Raw genomic sequence first — 18811 nt, 5'->3', positions numbered from 1 at the left:
AAAAATAAATGGGGAACTACATCGCGAGCTATTGATCTACAACATAGATATGCAAATAGTATCAGGACTAAGTTCATGATAAATTAAAGTTCAATTAATCATATTACTTAAGAACTCCCACTTAGATAGACATCCCTCTAATCATCTAAGTGATCACGTGATCCAAATCAACTAAACCATGTCGGATCATCACGTGAGATGGAGTAGTTTTCAATGGTGAACATCTCTATGTTGATCATATCTTCTATATGATTCACGCTGGACCTTTCGGTCTCCAGTGTATCGAGGCCATATCTGCATATGCTAGGCTCGTCAAGTTTAACCCGAGTATTCTGCGTGTGCAAAACTGGCTTGCACCCGTTGTATGTGAACGTAGAGCTTATCACACCCGATCATCACGCACTACTAGGGAAAACCTTATACACAGAATCTTAGCAGTAGCGCGGCATAAAAAGAGACGCTGCTGCTAATTAGTAGCAGCACGGTTACGGAAAGCGCGCTACTGGTGCAAATTTAGTAGTAGCGCGTGATGATCAAACTGCGCTGCTACAAAAATCCACCGACAGTACACAACGACCTAAGTTTACCAGTAGCGCGGCGTCAGGAAGCGCGCTGCTACTAACGCCATAGTAGTAGCGCTTTTTTTTGTCACGTCGCTGCTGCTAAGTTTGAAATTGTGCACGCGGTTGGCCCGTTTAGCAGCAGCACGTGATGGGAAAGCGCGCTGCTGCTACACTCTTAGCAGCAGCGCGCTTTTTCTCCCGCGCTACTGCTAATACACAGCACCCACCACCTTTTTCCACCTCCCCCTCCCCATCTCCTCTCCTCCCTTTCCCCTACCTCCCACATCCTCCCTCTCTCACTCTTCTTCTGCCTCAATACTTCTCCCCCCATTACTCTCCCTCTTCTACCTACCTTTCTCTCTCTTCATTACTCCTAGCTATAACTACACCACCTCCATTAATGCATCTCCTTTCTCTTTTTCCTTCCCCCTCCACTAGTTGAAGTTGTCTTCTCCCAAATTAGCTAGCTAGGTAGATGTAGCATTTAGTTAAGTGACCTATTTGCCCCCTAACTAGATCTTTCTTTGTCAAGAAGAGCTTTGTGCACTTTTGACCTCCTACATCATCATCTCCACCGTGTGCTCGATCTCGAGATAGAGGTGATTAAAATTTCATGCTTTTGCAAAATGGAAATATGTTTATGTGTGTGTGATATGTTTATGGAAATTGTGTGTGTGTGGCATGAGTTGACGCCAAATTGTGCTTTTGAGTTGCCTATGTTTTGCCGAAATGTCGATTTATTTCTGTTTCGGCGAATTCCGGGCAAACTCTAGATCTATATATGTCCTATTTTTAAGGAAGGTCATGCCGAATTTTTGTATGACTTTGATGAATGCACGCATTTTTATAATCAATTTGTTTATTATTACCATGCAGAGTTGACGATGGTCAGTGGAACGATGGTGGACAGGTGGTTGCGGTCGGCGGTGCAGGACATGAAGGAAAATAACCGGACAGAGGTTTTATGTCCGTGTCGAAAATGCAAAGGAATAGTTTGGCTTGACCCCCATGACGATGGTCGTGTCGAAGCGCACCTGCTCATGACTGGTTTCATGGATGGCTATACTCGGTGGATAATTGAAGATGAGGATGACGATGTTGAGGATGCCGACGGGGCAGGCAATGATGACACGGGGCAAGATGAAGAGATGATCGATAATGGCGGCGGGGAAGAGGCCGGACATGGCGGCGGAGAAGGGGTCGGACATGGCGGCGGAGAGAAGGACATGGACTCCACGCAGCAGAGTTCGTCGGTACTAAGTTCAATCGTGCGGGACCCTCATGTTCAAGCATTGCTTCGCAAGGAGACGAGTACTGAGAGAGCTGCTTATAGAGAGGAGGCTAAGCTGGAGCAACTGGTGGTAGACTCGAACACTCCATTGTATGATGGTTGCAATCCTGAGGTGACCCGCTTGAGTTTCACGCTCCAACTCCTGAAGACGAAGGCTAAAAACAAATGGACCGACACTAGCCTCGATGAGCATCTCAAGTACCTAAAGGATGTTCTTCCTGCGGGTAATTTATGTCCTAGTACTGTTGATGAGGCCAAGAAGATCGTGTGCCCTCTTGATCTGCCACACGTTAGATACCATGCATGCATCAACGATTGCATAATTTATCGGAAGGAGCACGCGGAAAAAACAAGTTGTCCGGTGTGCAATGCTTCTCGATACAAGAAGGTTGGGAAGAAATGTCCCCAGAAAGTGGTATGGTACTTACCGATCACTCCCTGTCTCCAGAGGTATTTTGTAGATCCCAAGGAAGCAAAGCTAATGCGCTGGCACGCGGAGAGGAAGAAGCCCGACGATGGAGATGATCCGAAGCTGAGACACGTCAAGGATGGAAGCCAGTGGAGAGCGTTGAACAACTTCTACCGGTATTTTGGATGTGATGCAAGGAACATCGTGCTCGGCGCGTGTACCGATGGCATGAATCCGTTTGGCAATCAGAACACCAACCATAGCACATGGCCCGTGTTTGTATGGATGTACAACCTCCCCCCTATTTGTGCATCAAATCGAAGTACATTCACATGAGCATGCTTATTCAAGGGCCGAAACAACCAGGAAATAATATTAATTTGTATCTGGGGCTACTTCAAGAGGAGTGAGGGAGTCCTGGATTAGGGGGTGTTCGGATAGCCGAACTATACCTTCAGCCGGACTCCTGGACTATGAAGATACAAGATTGAAGACTCCGTCCCGTGTCCGGAAGGAACTTTCCTTGGCGTGGAAGGCAAGCTTGGCGATACGGATATGAAGATCTCCTACCATTGTAACCGACTTTGTGTAACCCTAACCCTCTCTGGTGTCTATATAAACCGGAGGGTTTTAGTCCGTAGGACAACATACACATCAACAATCATACCATAGGCTAGCTTCTAGGGTTTAGCCTCTCTGATCTCGTGGTAGATCAACTCTTGTACTACCCATATCATCAATATTAATCAAGCAGGATGTAGGGTTTTACCTCCATCGAGAGGGCCCGAACCTGGGTAAAACTCCGTGTCCCCTGCCTCCTGTTACCATCCGGCCTAGACGCATAGTTCGGGACCCACTACCCGAGATCCGCCGGTTTTGACACCGACATTGGTGCTTTCATTGAGAGTTCCTCTGTGCCGTCGCCGTCAGGCCCGATGGCTCCTACGATCATCAATGGCGATGCAGTCCAGGGTGAGACGTTCCTCCCCAGACAGATCTTCGTCTTTGGCGGCTTTGCACTGCGGGCCGATTCACTTGGCCATCTAGAGCAGATCGAAAGCTACGCCCCTTGCCATCAGGTCAGATTCGGAAATTTAAACTACACGGTCGACATCCGCGGGGACTTGATCTTCGACGGATTTGAACCACTTCCGAGCGCGCCGCACTGTCACGACGAGCATGATCTAGCTCTGCCGCCGAACAGAGCCCTGGAGGCCGCACCCGCATCGGCTCCGACCCCCAGTTCGGAGCCGGCCGCGTCGATCGAGGATGGGCGGTTGGACGCCACCTCGGGGGCTGCGATCCCAACGGCGGTTGAGCTGAACACCAGCCCCATACTCTGCAAGACTCGTGACTCCATGGAGCCGGATTCTTCTCCGGACTCCGAACTCTCCGCGCCCCTGCCGAGCGAATCCGATTGGGCGCCGATCATGGAGTTCATGGTCACGGACGTCTTTCAGCACTCGCCTTTCGGCGATATCTTGAAGTCACTAAAGTCTCTCTCTTTGTCAGGAGAGCCCTGGCCGGACTACGGTCAGCAAGGTTGGGGTACGGACGATGAAGAAATTCAAAACCCACCCACCACCCACTTTGTAGCCACTGTCGACGATTTAACCGACATGCTCGACTTCAACTCCGACGACATGGACGGTATGGATGCCGATGAAGGAGACGATGAAGAATCAGCGCCTATCGAGCCCTGGGACGCCACCTCGTCATATGACGTATACATGGTGGGCGCACCGAAAGATGACGGCGAGGAGCGGAAGGACGCACCGAAGGATTGTTCCCTCGAAAAGCAGTCAAAGCGGCAACGCAAGCGCCGCCCCAAATCCTGCCTCAACAGAAATAGCGATCACACTGATCCAGCGCTGGAGCAGGGAAAACCGCTGCCAGACAACGGCAATCCAGATAATCAAACCGAACAAACAAATCCTATCAATGATAATGGTCCCGACGACATAACGCCAGACAGGCACTCAGAGCAGTAGAATACCCGTAAAAGGCTCGTTGCCACCACAAGGAGCCTCAAAAAGCCGAAGCGGAGGCTCAAGGCCGCGCAAAACACGCTCCAATTCAGATGGAGCAAAATACTCAACACTGTAGCAAGGTACGATGACAATCACCCCTCCAAGAGCTACCCAAAGCGGAAGCTGCTACCCGAATTCGATGAGGAGGCCTCAGATCCCCCCACAACCAAATATCAAAGCAGCCACCCGGTCGGATAGACGACCCCTCTACCACCACAGAACGACATTCAACGCCGCTCACAATACAACACGCGGCCCATGCGAGGGCTCGCACCCAAAGGACGGTGCAACAAGATCCATCTATGGACCACGCAAGCGCGCCCCAGCATACAATGCAACACAACAAACATCTGAACAATGCGGCACACCCAGCTACAGGGGTGCCGCACACCCCCTATGTTTCACCGATGAGGTGCTGGACCATGAATTTCCAGAGGGATTCAAGCCCGTGAACATAGAGGCATACGACGGAACAACAGACCCTGGGGTCTGGATTGAGGACTATATCCTTCATATACATATGGCTCGAGTGGATGATCTCCATGCCATCAAGTACTTACCTCTCAAACTCAAAGGGCCAGCTCGTCACTGGCTCAAAGGCCTCCCCAAAAGCTCCATTGGAAGTTGGGAAGAGCTCGAAGACGCCTTTCGGGCAAACTTTCAAGGGACTTATGTCCGACCTCCGAATGCGGACGACCTGAGCCACATAACTCAACAGCTCGGAGAGTCAGCCCGAAAGCTTTGGAATAGGTTTCTTACTAAAAAGAACCAGATTGTCGACTGTCCGGACGCCGAAGCCTTAGCGGCTTTCAAGCACAGCGTCCGCAAAGAATGGCTCGCCAGACACCTCGGCCAAAACAAGCCGAGAACGATGGCCGCATTAACAAACCTCATGACCCGCTTTTGCGCGGGTGAGGACAACTGGCTAGCCAGATGCAGCACCAGCGACCCTAGTACATCTGAAGTTAGAGATGGAAACGGGAAATCACGGCGCAACAGCAATAACAAACGCCGGAATAAAGAAGACAACACGAAGGGCATGACAGTAAATACCGGATTCAAAGTCCCTCGGCCAAACCAAAAGCCGCCCTCCAAAGGCACCAGGGATGAACTGTCCAGCCTCAACAAAATTCTGGACCAAGTATGTTAGATCCATAGTACCCCTAGCAAACCTGCTAATCATACCCACAGAGAATGTTGGGTCTTCAAGCAGTCCGGCAAGCTTAACGCCATACACAAGGGGGAAGATACACCAAGTGAAGACGAGGACGAGCCTCCCAAGCAAGACAAGGGGGAACAAAAGAAATTTCCACCCGAAGTCAAAACAGTAAACGTGTTACACGTGATCAAGAGAAAAAACAATGCGGCACTCCCTGAAAAATATACCCAAGTGCCCGTCACCGCGAAGTCCCGCCACTGGTCGTCTCAACCGATCACCTTCGACCATCGTGATTACGCATCAAGTATCCGGCACGCAGGATGGGCTGCACTGGTATTAGACCCAGTAATTGGCGGATACCACTTCACACGAGTCTTGATGGATGGCGGCAGTAGCCTAAACCTAATATATCAGGATACAATCCGCGGGATGGGGTTAGACCCAACAGAAATTCGCCATAGCAATACTACCTTTAAAGGAGTAATGCTAGGCCCAGGGGCTCGTTGTACGGGCTCCCTCCTACTACAAGTTATATTCGGCTCCCCCGATAACTTCCGTCGCGAGCATTTAACTTTCCACATCGCTCCGTTTAAAAGTGGCTATCAAGCACTACTCGGACGCGAAGCTTTCGATCGCTTTAATGCAATACCACACTACGCCTCCCTAACACTCAAGATGCCCGGTCCACGTGGCATCATTTCAGTGCACGGAAGTATCAAGTGATCTCTGCGCGCCGAAGAGAGTGAGGCTGCCTTGGCAGCCGCACACTAAAGGCACCCGGACCAGCAAAAGCATCCAATAGGTCATTAAGACCTCAGACACAACTAACCAAGTCCGGCGCCGCTACTCATATCAAATAAACGGTCACACCCCTATCTTTCAAAAGTACAAGGGGCTCAACGCACGTAGATGAGTGGCGATTTCTTCTTATCTTGAATTATACATGGTTTCTTTAGAAAACTATCCTTTTGCACGACAACCTTTTTACCTAAATTCCTCTCTTTTACAGATGATCATTGTGCTACACCCGTCCAGGATACGGCACAACGGAGAGACAGGCGCAGACGTGCAGCAGGGACCCGACCCAAGGATTCTTTTTAGATTAAGACCCTGCGTAAACCTTGTTTACTGTCTCTTGTTGATACATATCCACCGTTGAGAAGGATGCTGGCGTCTTGGCATGTGGCCACGCCAGAACAATGCACGTACCTAGACACAAGGGGCTTCTTACAAAGGCCATTCTTTAGGCCTGGTTTATACCACAAAGACCGAATACCTTAGGGAGTGTTCGGCGTCGCGAGTTTGGCCCTATATGCATCAGCTCCGAATCATTGTCTTTGGTCAAATGTTGGGTTTGCCCGGCTCCTGTGTTTTGGTGCCTTACGTTCCGCTTTACCGGCTAAGGTAGCACCAGGAGAACTACTGCGATTGTGCCCTGGTTCATCCGGACGAGCGCCTCAGTAGAGAAAGCCGAAAACTGACTGTCATGATCTAGCGTGAGACTGGTCAACCACTCGATGACCCATGGGAATGTTAGAATTTCTCCGCCTTAACGAAGGGCCGCTTTCCGTCCAGGCATATACGCACCCCGGGATCGGGAGAGTGCGGAGCCACCAGGGGCTATCTAGTAGCCCCACTGTCAAACTCCTATGGCTAAGTGAAAGTGTTAAAGCATTATAGTCCGGTTGCCTCACTCGCTCCGCTATCACCTCCTTAATAGGACCAAGACGTTGGGTTAAGTGTGAACACGTGTTTCTGCAAACACCTCCGCATTATATGTGTGGGGGTTGAAGCCGACGACTGCAATCTTTCAGGTTATACACATGTATACATAAACGGCCGCCCAGGAGGCATCACATTACTTTCAGGCAAAAGTATAAAAGTAGCCTCATAAAAATTTAAAAAGCATTTCGCTTACAATGAGATTACATGTCATTCAAACATAATATTTTTTGAGCACTGGGTCTCTATCAAACGAGCACCCTCAAGAACTTCCTCAAAGTAGTGCTCAGCAGCCCTTCGACCTATGGCCGAATCCTGCGCTACAACAGTGGTAGCATCCATCTCTGCCCAATATGCTTTAGCACGGGCAAAGGCCATCCGTGCGCCTTCTACGCACGCCGACCTCTTCATCGCATTTATGCGCGGCACCACATCGAGGACCTGCTGCACCAAGCTGAAATAGCTGCTCGGTTTTGATCTTCCGGGCCATAGTTGATCCACAACAGACATCATGGAAAGTCCGGACAACCTATTTAGTTCGGCCCATTTGGCTAATTGGTCCGTCAACGAAAGCGGACGCTCGGGAGAAAGGAATTGCTTCCAAAATAGCTGGTCTACTTCATGGTCCGTCTGACTCTGGAAGTACTTGGCCGCATCGGCAGCGCTCGCCGCCAAATCCATATACGCATCCTCCAAACTCCACAGCCGATCCAGAGGGGCATACCGTGGATCTCCGTACTTCCTCTGCAGCATAAAGGTCTTCCCGGCTACAATATCCCCGGCTTCCCGCAGTTCCTCCTTCTTTGCCCTCATAGCAGAGCGGAGGTCTTTTCCCGTTACAGCAGCCTTCTCAAGGTCCGATGCCTTCACCTGGTTTTCCTTTTTAGGAGCCCGACAACGGTCTACAACGGCTTTTAATTCCACGGCCATATTGGCCATCTCTTCCGGCTCTCGCCATGTGCGGCCTTCTTGGCCCGCAACTCTTCGGCCGCCTTCAAAGCAGCCGCATTACACAATCTTGCTTGTTCCTTGGGTCGGGCAAGTTCCGCCCGCAAGGCTTCAACAGTGGCAGCTCCATCTGCAGTCATAACATGTTAAAAACACTGGCACCATACTCTTCCTATGTGGCGTTTACTAGACAAGGATACTTACCCTGCGCCTCGTCAAGCCTTCTGTTAACAAGCTCGATGTCGGCATCTGCCGCATCCAACTGCCGTTCTAAACGGGCAAACTGGCTAGTCCGGCTGGCCACCGGAGCTTCCATCTCCTGCACATAAAGGCAGTATGGCTATTACCTGGGTGTATGATCCTCCATTCGTCATCATTTCCGACGACAACCAGAGTCTCAGGGGCTACTATCTACACAGGGCACACCTAACATGTGCAGGACTATTACACATTCCTTTTTACGTACCTCAAAGCCTGTCAGTAGACTCATAAAAGCTTCATGCAATCTGCTTTCGGCGGACGATATCCTCTCCATCACCATATTCATCAGCACACAGTGATCATCTAAGATGGCCACTCGCCCCACCAACTCCCTCAGAACGTCCGATCACACACTAGACGGCGCCGGACTCTTTTGTCTACCCTCTTCGGGGCCGGACACTGGGAGCCTCGGGGATCAATTGGATCACCTTCTGGCCTCTCTGCACTCGGAGAGGCCCTCCGCGACGACACTTCAGGGTTGCCCGCTTCCGGAGCGGAGGAGTCCGGAGGAGGCGTCTTGCTCTCCATCATCTCTGGAAGAAGATCCCCCGAAGACGAGCTCATTTGAGAGGGGCTAAGGCCCGAACTGCACAAATATATGCGGTGGTTATTTTCTCAGAAGAAAAAGATGGCATATCTATACTATTAAAGTTTTCGGGTCACTTACGACTCCCGGGAGAATTGACCCCCCCGCGAACTTTGTGCGGCAGCACCGCCCCCCAAGGTAGGGCCCCCGGTGGAAGATTTCCTCTCCCGTTTGGAAGCTTCGGCTTCCGAATTCCTGGGCGCGGTCCTTTTCCTCTTCAGGTCGTCTTCCTTCGCGGAGACGCTCGCTCCCTCGGTTAAAATAGGCAGCGTTGGGGGCCCGCGTCCGCCTGCATTACCCTCCACAATATCTTCCTTCAAGGGATCCGGGCAAGGTGCGGTCTGGAGCATCTTTTCCAATACTGGATTCTCCAAACCCTCAGGGAGGGGGGCCGAACACCGAATCAACTTCGCCTTTGTTAGCCAGTCCTGGTCGAAAAAGAAAACTCTCAGAAATAACTTCGTAACGAAGGAAAGATAATATGTTCGGCCGGAAGATTCTTTACCTGTTCGGCGGCGTGGTTACTGCTCAGGCCCACGTCCTCGTTGATTTCCGGACACTCTACTTGAGGTCCGAAGAATGTCTTATACATATCCTCGTGCGTCAGGCCGAGAAAATTTTGAATGGCACGCAGACCCTCGGGATTGAACTCCGACAAGCGAAGGGGCCGACGTTTGCAAGGCTGGACTTGACGAACCAGCATAACTTGTATTACTGCGACCAAACTAAGATCTCCGTTGAAGAGATCTCGAATGCGGCTTTGCAGTAAAGGCACGTCCTTGGCTGGACCCCAACTCAGTCCTCTGCTGATCCATGACATCAGTCGTGGTGGAGGGCCCGAGCGAAAAACGGGGGCGGCCGCTGTCATGGTTCTAACTCTGACAGTGATGTAGGGGGGTATGTATGGAGAGGCTAGATCTCAGCTATTGGGAAGTTGTAAACACGCCAAGATGTACGAGTTCAGGCCCTTCGCGGAGGAAGTAACAGCCCTACGTCTCGGTGCCCGGAGGCGGTCGACTGGATTACTGGCGTGTGAATAACAGGGGTGCGAACCCCTCATACTGAGGAGGGGGGTGGCTTATATAGAGTTCGCCGGCCCTCTCCTACCCTCAGTAATGCAGGGTTTAAGGTACATTTAAGGTTGGGCGTTACTGGTAACGCCCCTAATAAAGTGCTACAATGACCATAAAGACTACTCAATAGCCGACCGTTTGCCTGCGGAGTGACTTTAGGTCTTCTGGCCGTCGAGTGGTTGGCTTCGTGGTCGAGTGATAGCTTCTTGGTCGAGTGTCTTGAATCCGTCGAGTGGGATACCTTCAAGTCGATTGAAAGGTGACTTCCTCTAGGGACGTCCTTGGGTAGGGCTCTTTGGACGGGTCCGTGCCCCTACCCTAGGTACGTAGCTTCATCATTAGCCCCCGAATGGATCGAGGTTTTGAGTGGGGAAAGAGTTGGAGAACTTTCCGACTGGCTCTTTGGGCTACGTGAGTGCCTCGTTTTGGGTCAATTGTCACGGATGACGTTGCCAACCTTTTTCAGTCGCCTTGATCCATTCCAGGCCTTTCGTCGAGTGAATTTCTTTATTTGTGACATACCGAGCGTCGGCGCGGGCGGGGTCTTCCATTTTGACAAGTTGTTCTGCAGCCCGCGGATGTCGTGGGATTTCGGATTTTGGGAAGCGCGCGGGACGGGAGCGGCCGCAGTAATCGGAAGCGATAAAGCGGAAGCTCCTCGATCCCCGCGACGCCTTTTTCGCCACGTACTGCGCGCGCGTCCGCTGCGGGATTTGACTGGATAGTTTGGGCCTACCAGTCAGCCACTCGGGAGCGGCCCCTTATAAATCGCCGGCTCAGGGTTTCCAAGCCGTGCGCTCTCTTCTCCTCCTTTGTTCTTCCTCTCTCCCTTCGCAAGTCCTTCCGCCACCCCCATTCTCGCCCCAGCGCAGCAGGCCCGTGCGAGACTTCGCCGGCGACGATGACGAAGGGCAAGACCTCTGCTCTGGAGCGCGCGAAGAAGGCGGCGGCGTAGGGGAAAGGGAAGAGGTCTGCTCGGGGCGGATCTTCCTCCAGGACCGCTCTGCCCAAAGGTTGGATCCAGGGTGACTGGATGCCGTTGGTGCTCCGGCAAGAGGATCTCGACGACATGGTCGAGGGGGGAGTCATTCCCCACGAAGACGCACGTCTTCCGGGGGGAGAGATCGAACCTCAACCCCGCGACGGTGAGTGCGTGCTCCTAGCCACCCACATCGACCGAGGGTTTTCTCTGCCGCCCCATCCTTTTTTCCGGAGCTTCTTGAACTTCTTCGGAGCACAGCTCCACCACTTTACTCCCAACTCCATTGTATACCTTGCCGCTTTCATTTCCATGTGTGAGGCTTTCTTGGGTTGCCGCCCCCATTGGGGACTTTTCAAGCACATCTTTACCTGCCGTTCTCAATCGGTCAAGAAGGCCAAGTCGAGTGACGAGAGGACGCAGGTGATCCAGTTGTGCGGGGGCTTGGCGATCCAGACGAGGGGGAAGAGCTGTTTTCCATCCATTACTTTCCCGGAGTTGGTCCGTGGTTGGCAGGCGACTTGGTTCTACTGTCAGGACCAGTCGACCCCAGGACAGTCGACTGGTCTTCCTCCTTTCTCCCTCGACCGAGCTGAAAAACCCGCTTCTCTGAAAGTGACGCCGGAGGAAAGGGCCCAAGTCAAAGTGTTGGCCGGTCGAGTGGTTGAGCTTGTCCGTGAGGGTGTGACTGGGATGGACCTGCTGGAGGTCTTCCTCCAGAGGCGCATCCAACCGCTCCAAGCCCGTGACCACCCGATGTGGTTGTACTCGGGTCTCGATGACACCACTCGGATCCACCCGGAGGAGGTCACCGACGAGATGCTGGAGGGGTGGCTGTCGAGCATCACGGGGAACAAAGACAACCCCGAGGAGCCAGGAGGGTAACTCCACTCGACAACTCGTATGAAGTAGACCAGGTATGTCTTTATGCTCCCGACTGAAATCTTGTTTTCTGCATTGGTCTGGAGTTGGTCGATTGACTTTCGTCTTGTCTATTGTTTTCCAGGCGACCACCGAGATGTACTCGACGCCCAACGGGGCTCAGGAGCCAACTGAGGAAGGGGAGGCGAGCGGAGGTGAGAGTGGGGACGACCAAGGCGAGTGGGAGTCCGACGGTGAAGGAGAGGGAGACGACAATGTCGACTCCAGCGAAGAGGAGGAGGAGGAGGTCGAACCCCCTCGCCCAGAGGGGCGGTCCAAGCACACACACGACCCAGCGCGGGAACGTGGCAAGGCAACTGCTTCTGTTGGGCAGTCGTCGAAATGCCCTCGGACCTCTTCTCCTACGCCGACTGGGAAGGTCCCCAAGCACCCACGCACGACGCTATCCAAGCCGCCCAAGGCTCTGCCTAAGATGAAGATAGCTATCCCTACCATTTCCGGGTAATAATAAAACTTGCTTTCCTTCGTCGACCATGGACAGATCCTTGGTCGATTCATTGAGCCAACTGACTGACTTTCGAGATTTGCAGTGCTGCTACTTCTGAGGTCTCCGCCAAGGACGACGACCAAGAGATGGAGGATGCTGTTACCTCCAACCCTGGTACGATTTACTGACGTTCTGCTTTGAGTCGACTGATCATTTATTGCAACTCTGGTCGATTGAATGTTTCTCTTGCAGCCCCTCCTCATGTTATCGACCTCCCGGATGACGACGACAACGGTCCGTTGAGAGTGAGGAGGCACAAGAGGACGTCGGCTGACAAGACCCCCCAATCCGCTCCGGCGTCCGAGGCCGTGGCTTGGGATGGTGGTGACACCACTCGGGCTTCTGTGACCTTCGCCGTTCCTCTGGCGAGTGCGCGGCCCTCGTCGTCGACTGCGGATCCGTCTTTGCTTTTTGCCGCATACCCCGTCCCTGAGGACCAAGCGGCTACTGCAAAAGAGGCTATACGTCAGGCGGGGATCATGATGGAGCAAGTGAAGATGGCTCGGGAGGCTAGCCAAGCAGCCTATGATGCGAGTTCGGCTCTTCAGAGCAACGTCCAGGTCAGTCGACTCAACACTTGGTCTGTTATGATATGCTGTTTGAAGAGTCTATTTTCCGAAGATCTTTTGTATCTGTATCTGTACACCCACTGGGTGTGTCTGCCAATCTTTGGACAAGTGGGGGCACGCTAAGTGCACCCACTGGGTGTAGTCCCCGAGACTACGGTGGACTGCTGGCAGTCGACTGTAGTCTTTACATTGTGTTGCTATAGCTGTATTTCTTCACTCGGTTTGGTCGGGCCAGGTCGAGTGGAACTGTATCTGGTCGACTGCGGGCATTCGACTTTTTCTCTCTTTCTCTTTGTTTTTTTGGTTGAACCAGTGGGGGCACGCTGAGTGCACCCACTGGGTGTAGTCCCCGAGACTACTGTCGAATGTTTTTGATTCGGCTGTGGTCTTAGAAACGTCATCATTGTCTCTTAGTTACTTGGAAGCAACTTATCTTGGACATCTGTTGACTGATTTTTCTTTTTACAGAAATCTTGCGAACTTGTAGCTCGCTATACTGAGTTGGAGAATCAGCAGATCTAGCTCAACCTTAACCTGAAGCTTGCTCAGGAGAATTTGAAGAAGGCGCAAGAAGAAGCAAAAGGTATGGCTGGCGAGGTTCTCCATTCTTAACGGGTGGCTTTTCTTTCTTGTCCATTCTTGATGTTGGTTCCACTCGACGCTCCGCAGATAAACTGGAGGAAGCTCTAAAGAAGAAGGATCAAGATCTTGCAGAGGCACAGAAGGAGGCCTCGAGCAAAACTGCTCTCGAAGCTCTTGAACAGGAGAACTCCAGACTGAAAACTGCTCTCGAGGCAGCTAATCGAGATGCCAGTCGACTGAAGAAAGAAAAGATGGCTCTGCACGACAAGGCGGGTGAGCTGGCGGGGAAGGCAAAAGACCTGGAGGCTTATCTCAGAGGACTCGCCAAGAAGTTGTTCGTCATGCTCGAAGGTAATTATTCCAACCCGGCTGTCTTGTAGTTGCCGAGCCCGCGTACGGCCACTGTCTTATTCTTGAATCGTGTTTGCAGAATTCTGCCAGAGCTTTGAAGAGGAAACCAGTCGAGTGGAGCCAGGCTTGGATCCCGCCAATTCTCTCGTGAAGGACGAGGCTGCTATGAACGTGCTCCGACTGGAGTCTCGTGTTACCAGCGTCGTTGATTATCTTGCTCGGCTTAAGGTTGCGATGTCACGGATCGACACATCACTCTGGCCCGGAACGACACTTCAGAACGACCTCGAGTCCCTGATGGTCCGACTGAATGAAGTCCCGGGTCGAGTGGCGGAATGGAAGAAATCTTCTGCTAGATGTGGTGCTGATGTCGCTCTGTCTCTGGTCCGCGTCCATTGCAAGGAGGCGCGAGAAGAAAAGCTGGCCGCCATCCAAGTTGCCAATACCAGGACTTCATGGAGACTTTTATTGCTGCTGCCACTCGTATTGCAGACGGGATCGACTTGGACGAGTTCGTCGCCCCTTCCAGTCCTCCTCCTGAGGAATGAAAAACTTCTATGCTTCACTTTAAATTTGCCTCGGAATGCCGAGTGGATTTGTAACCGTTAAACTCCACCGAGCCGAGGGCTTGAGTACTTTGATCTAAGGTCTGGGACCTTTTAGGCTTTATCTGATCTTGATTTCTCGTTGAATATCTTAATGGTTTGATTCGTCGAGTGGATCTTGATCTTCACTCGGAATAACCTTGTATTTGCGGCGCAACTCCGAAGGGGAGGGTAGCAGTCGACTCGCGGATTGGGTTGTGTCTTGTACTTAGGCGAGCACTGGGCTGCAGCTAAGCCTCCGAGTGAGAGGTTTGCTCTCCACTCGGTAGGATTTTTAAACACTTAGGCGAGCGCTGGGCTGCAGCTAAGCCCCCGAGTGGGAGGTTTGCTCTCCACTCGGTAGGATTTTTAAACACTTAGGCGAGTGCTGGGCTGCAGCTAAGCCCCCGAGTGGGAGGTTTGCTCTCCACTCGGTAGGATTTTTAAACACTTAGGCGAGCACTGGGCTGCAGCTAAGCCCCCGAGTGGGAGGATTGCTCTCCACTCGGTAGGATTTTTTCAAACTTAGGCGAGTGCCTAACTGCAGCTAAGCCTCTAAGTGAGAGAACTTAGGCGAGTACTGGACTGCAGCTAAGCCCCCGAGTGGGAGGCTTGCTCTCCACTCGGTAGGATTTTTAAACACTTAGGCGAGCGCTGGGCTGCAGCTAAGCCCCCGAGTGGGAGGTTTGCTCTCCACTCGGTAGGATTTTTAAACACTTAGGCAAGCGCTGGGCTGCAGCTAAGCCCCCGAGTGGGAGGTTTGCTCTCCACTCGGTAGGATTTTTTCAAACTTAGGCAATTGCCTGACTGCAGCTAAGTCTCTAAGTGGGAGAACTTAGGCGAGTACTGGACTACAGCTAAGCCCCCGAGTGGGAGGATTGCTCTCCACTCGGTAGGATTTTTTCAAACTTAGGCGAGTGCCTGACTGCAGCTAAGTCTCTAAGTGGGAGAACTTAGGCGAGTACTGGACTGCAGCTAAGCCCCCGAGTGGGAGGATTGCTCTCCACTCGGTAGGATTTTTTCAAACTTAGGCGAGTGCCTGACTGCAGCTAAGTCTCTAAGTGGGAGAACTTAGGCGAGTACTGGACTGCAGCTAAGCCCCCGAGTGGGAGGATTGCTCTCCACTCGGTAGGATTTTTCCAAACTTAGGCGAGTGCCTGACTGCAGCTAAGTCTCTAAGTGGGAGAACTTAGGCGAGTACTGGACTGCAGCTAAGCCCCCGAGTGGGAGGATTGCTCTCCACTCGGTAGGATTTTTCAAACTTAGGCAAAACGGATTCGCAGCTAAGTCACCCACTGGGGGATTTCGTATGCAAACAAGAGTGACAGCAATTATTGGGACGCTCTTGTCTTTGGTAAAAATGAACTGCAGAATTTTTTTCTTATTACATCTCGTCCAAGGGAGAACTTAAGTGTAAAAGGGGCGGAGTAGTTCCGCATTCCAAGCCCGTGGCTCGTCGATCTGGTGATCAACATTGTAGAGGTGATATGCTCCATTGTGGAGGACTCTGGTGATGATGAAGGGGCCTTCCCAAGTAGGAGCAAGCTTGTGTGGTTTCTGTTGATCCACTCGGAGGACCAAATCTCCTTCTTGGAAGGCTCGACTCTTCACATTCCGGGCGTGGAATCGACGCAAGTCTTGCTGATAGATGGTCGATCTGATCATGGCCATCTCCCTCTCTTCTTCTAGGAGGTCGACTGCGTCTTGCCGGGCCTGTTCTGCTTCATCTTTGGTGTAAAGCTCGACTCGGGGCGCGTTGTGAAGAAGATCACTTGGCAGAACTGCTTTGGCTCCATAAACCAGAAAGAATGGAGTTCTTCCAGTCGATCGGTTCGGGGTGGTCCTCAGCCCCCACAAAACTGACGGAAGCTCGTCGACCCAAGCACCTGCCGCGTGCTTGAGATCACGCATCAGTCGAGGCTTTAGTCCTTTGAGAATCAGACCATTTGCTCTTTCAGCTTGTCCATTCGACTGGGGATGGGCGACCGATGCGTAGTCGACTCGAGTGCCTTGAGAGGCGCAAAAAGCTCTGAACTTGTCCGAATCGAAGTTTGACCCATTGTCAGTGATGATGCTATTTGGGACTCCATATCTGAATGTTAGCCCTCTGACGAAACTGATAGCAGTGCAAGCATCAAGATTCTTGATAGGCTTAGCTTCAATCCATTTGGTAATCTTGTCGACTACCACAAGAACATGAGTGAAACCACTTCTGCCTGTTCTCAGTGGACTAACCATGTCTAGTCCCCAGACAGCAAAGGGCCAGACGAGTGGAATGGTCTTCAGGGCTGATGCAGGCTTGTGTGACATGTTGGAGTAGAACTGGCACCCTCCACACTTGTCGACTATCTCTTTTGCCATCTCATTTGCTCTTGGCCAGTAAAACCCTGCTCGGTATGCTTTAGCCACAATGGTCCGAGAGGACGCATGGTGACCACAGGTCCCCGAGTGGATATCATTAAGGATTATCTGACCCTCTTCTGGTGTTATGCATTTCTGACCGATTCCAGTCGCGCTTTCTCTATACAACTGCCCCTTTATGACTGTGAAGGCCTTGGATCGGCGGACGATCTGTCGAGCCTCTTCCTCGTCTTCTGGGAGTTCTTTCCTTAGGATATACGCGATGTACGGTATTGTCCAGTCGGGAGTGATTGCCAAGACTTCCATGATTAGGTCGACCACAGCAGGAACTTCGACTTCAGTCGGATCTGTGGCACTTTTCGGCTGCGGGGCTTCTTCTGTAAAAGGATCCTCCTGGACTGACGGCGAGCGGATGTGCTCCAAAAACACATTGCTGGGAATGGCTTCTCTCTTGGAGCCTATCTTTGCCAGATCATCAGCTGCCTGATTTTTCAGTCGGGGGATGTGATGAAGCTCCAACCCCTCGAATTTCTTTTCTAGCTTTCTCACTGCATTGCAATAACCAGTCATAGCCGGACTTCTGACGTCCCACTCCTTCATCACCTGATTAACCACCAAATCTGAGTCGCCATAGACCATGAGGCGACGGACGCCGAGTGAAATGGCCATGCGCAACCCGTACAAAAGTGCTTCATATTCTGCTTCATTATTGGAGGAATCGAAGTGAATCTGGAGAACATATCTGAGCTTATCTCGGGGGGAGACTAGAACTACCCCAGCACCGGAACCATTCAGCATCTTAGATCCATCGAAGAACATGGTCCAGTGCTCCGAGTGAACTTGAGTCGGAAGTTGCTGTTCAATCCACTCGGCGATGAAATATGCGATTGCTTGGGACTTGATAGCCTTCTTTGCTTCAAACTTGATATCTAAGGGAAGGAGTTCAATCGCCCACTTGGCCACTTGACCAGTTGCATCTCTGTTATGCAGAATCTCTGATAGTGGGGCGTCGCTGACGACTGTAATGGAGTGGTCAGAGAAGTAATGTGCAACCTTCTTCGTGGTCATGTAAATCCCATATACAAGCTTCTGATAGTGAGGGTATCTTTGTTTTGAAGGGGTCAAAACTTTAGACAGATAATAGACTGGGCGCTGAACTCTGAAGGCCTTTCCTTCTTCTTCCCGCTCGACCGTAAGTACTGTACTGACAACTTGTCCTGTGGCTGCAATGTAAAGCAGCAGAGGCTCTTTGCTGATTGGGGCAGCAAGCACCGGTTGGGTGGAGAGCAGAGCTTTGAGCTCTGCAAATGCTGCGTCAGCTTCTGGAGTCCACTCGAACTTGTCAGACTTCTTCATCAGTCGGTAAAGAGGCAATGCCTTTTCACCGAGACGAGAAATGAATCGACTTAGAGTGGCCAAGCAGCCTGTAAGCTTTTGGACATCGTGCACGCGTACAGGACGCTTCATCCGGAGTATGGTGCCAACTTTTTCAGGATTGGCATCGATCCCCCGTTCGGAAATGAGAAAACCAAGTAACTTTCCACCTGGAACTCCGAACATGCACTTTGATGGATTGATCTTGATATTATACCTCCTGAGGTTGGCAAAGGTTTCAGCAAGGTCAGCCCGCAGGTCGGAACCTTTCCGTGACTTGACCACAATATCATCCATGTATGCCTCCACATTCCGACTGATTTGAGTGAGTAGACACTTCTGAATCATTCTCATGAATGTGGCTCCGGCGTTCTTGAGGCCGAACGGCATGGTGACGTAACAGAAGCATCCGAATGGAGTGATGAAAGCTGTTTTGATCTCGTTGGGTCCATACAGACGGATCTGATGGTACCCGGAATAGGCATCTAGAAAAGACAATCTCTCGCACCCCGCAGTCGAGTCGACTATTTGGTCGATGCG

The sequence above is a fragment of the Triticum urartu genome, chromosome 2 (assembly GCF_003073215.2).
Source record: "Triticum urartu cultivar G1812 chromosome 2, Tu2.1, whole genome shotgun sequence".
NCBI lineage: Eukaryota > Viridiplantae > Streptophyta > Magnoliopsida > Poales > Poaceae > Triticum > Triticum urartu.
The sequence above is the reverse complement of the archived record's forward strand: the minus strand, read 5'-3'. Positions refer to the sequence as shown.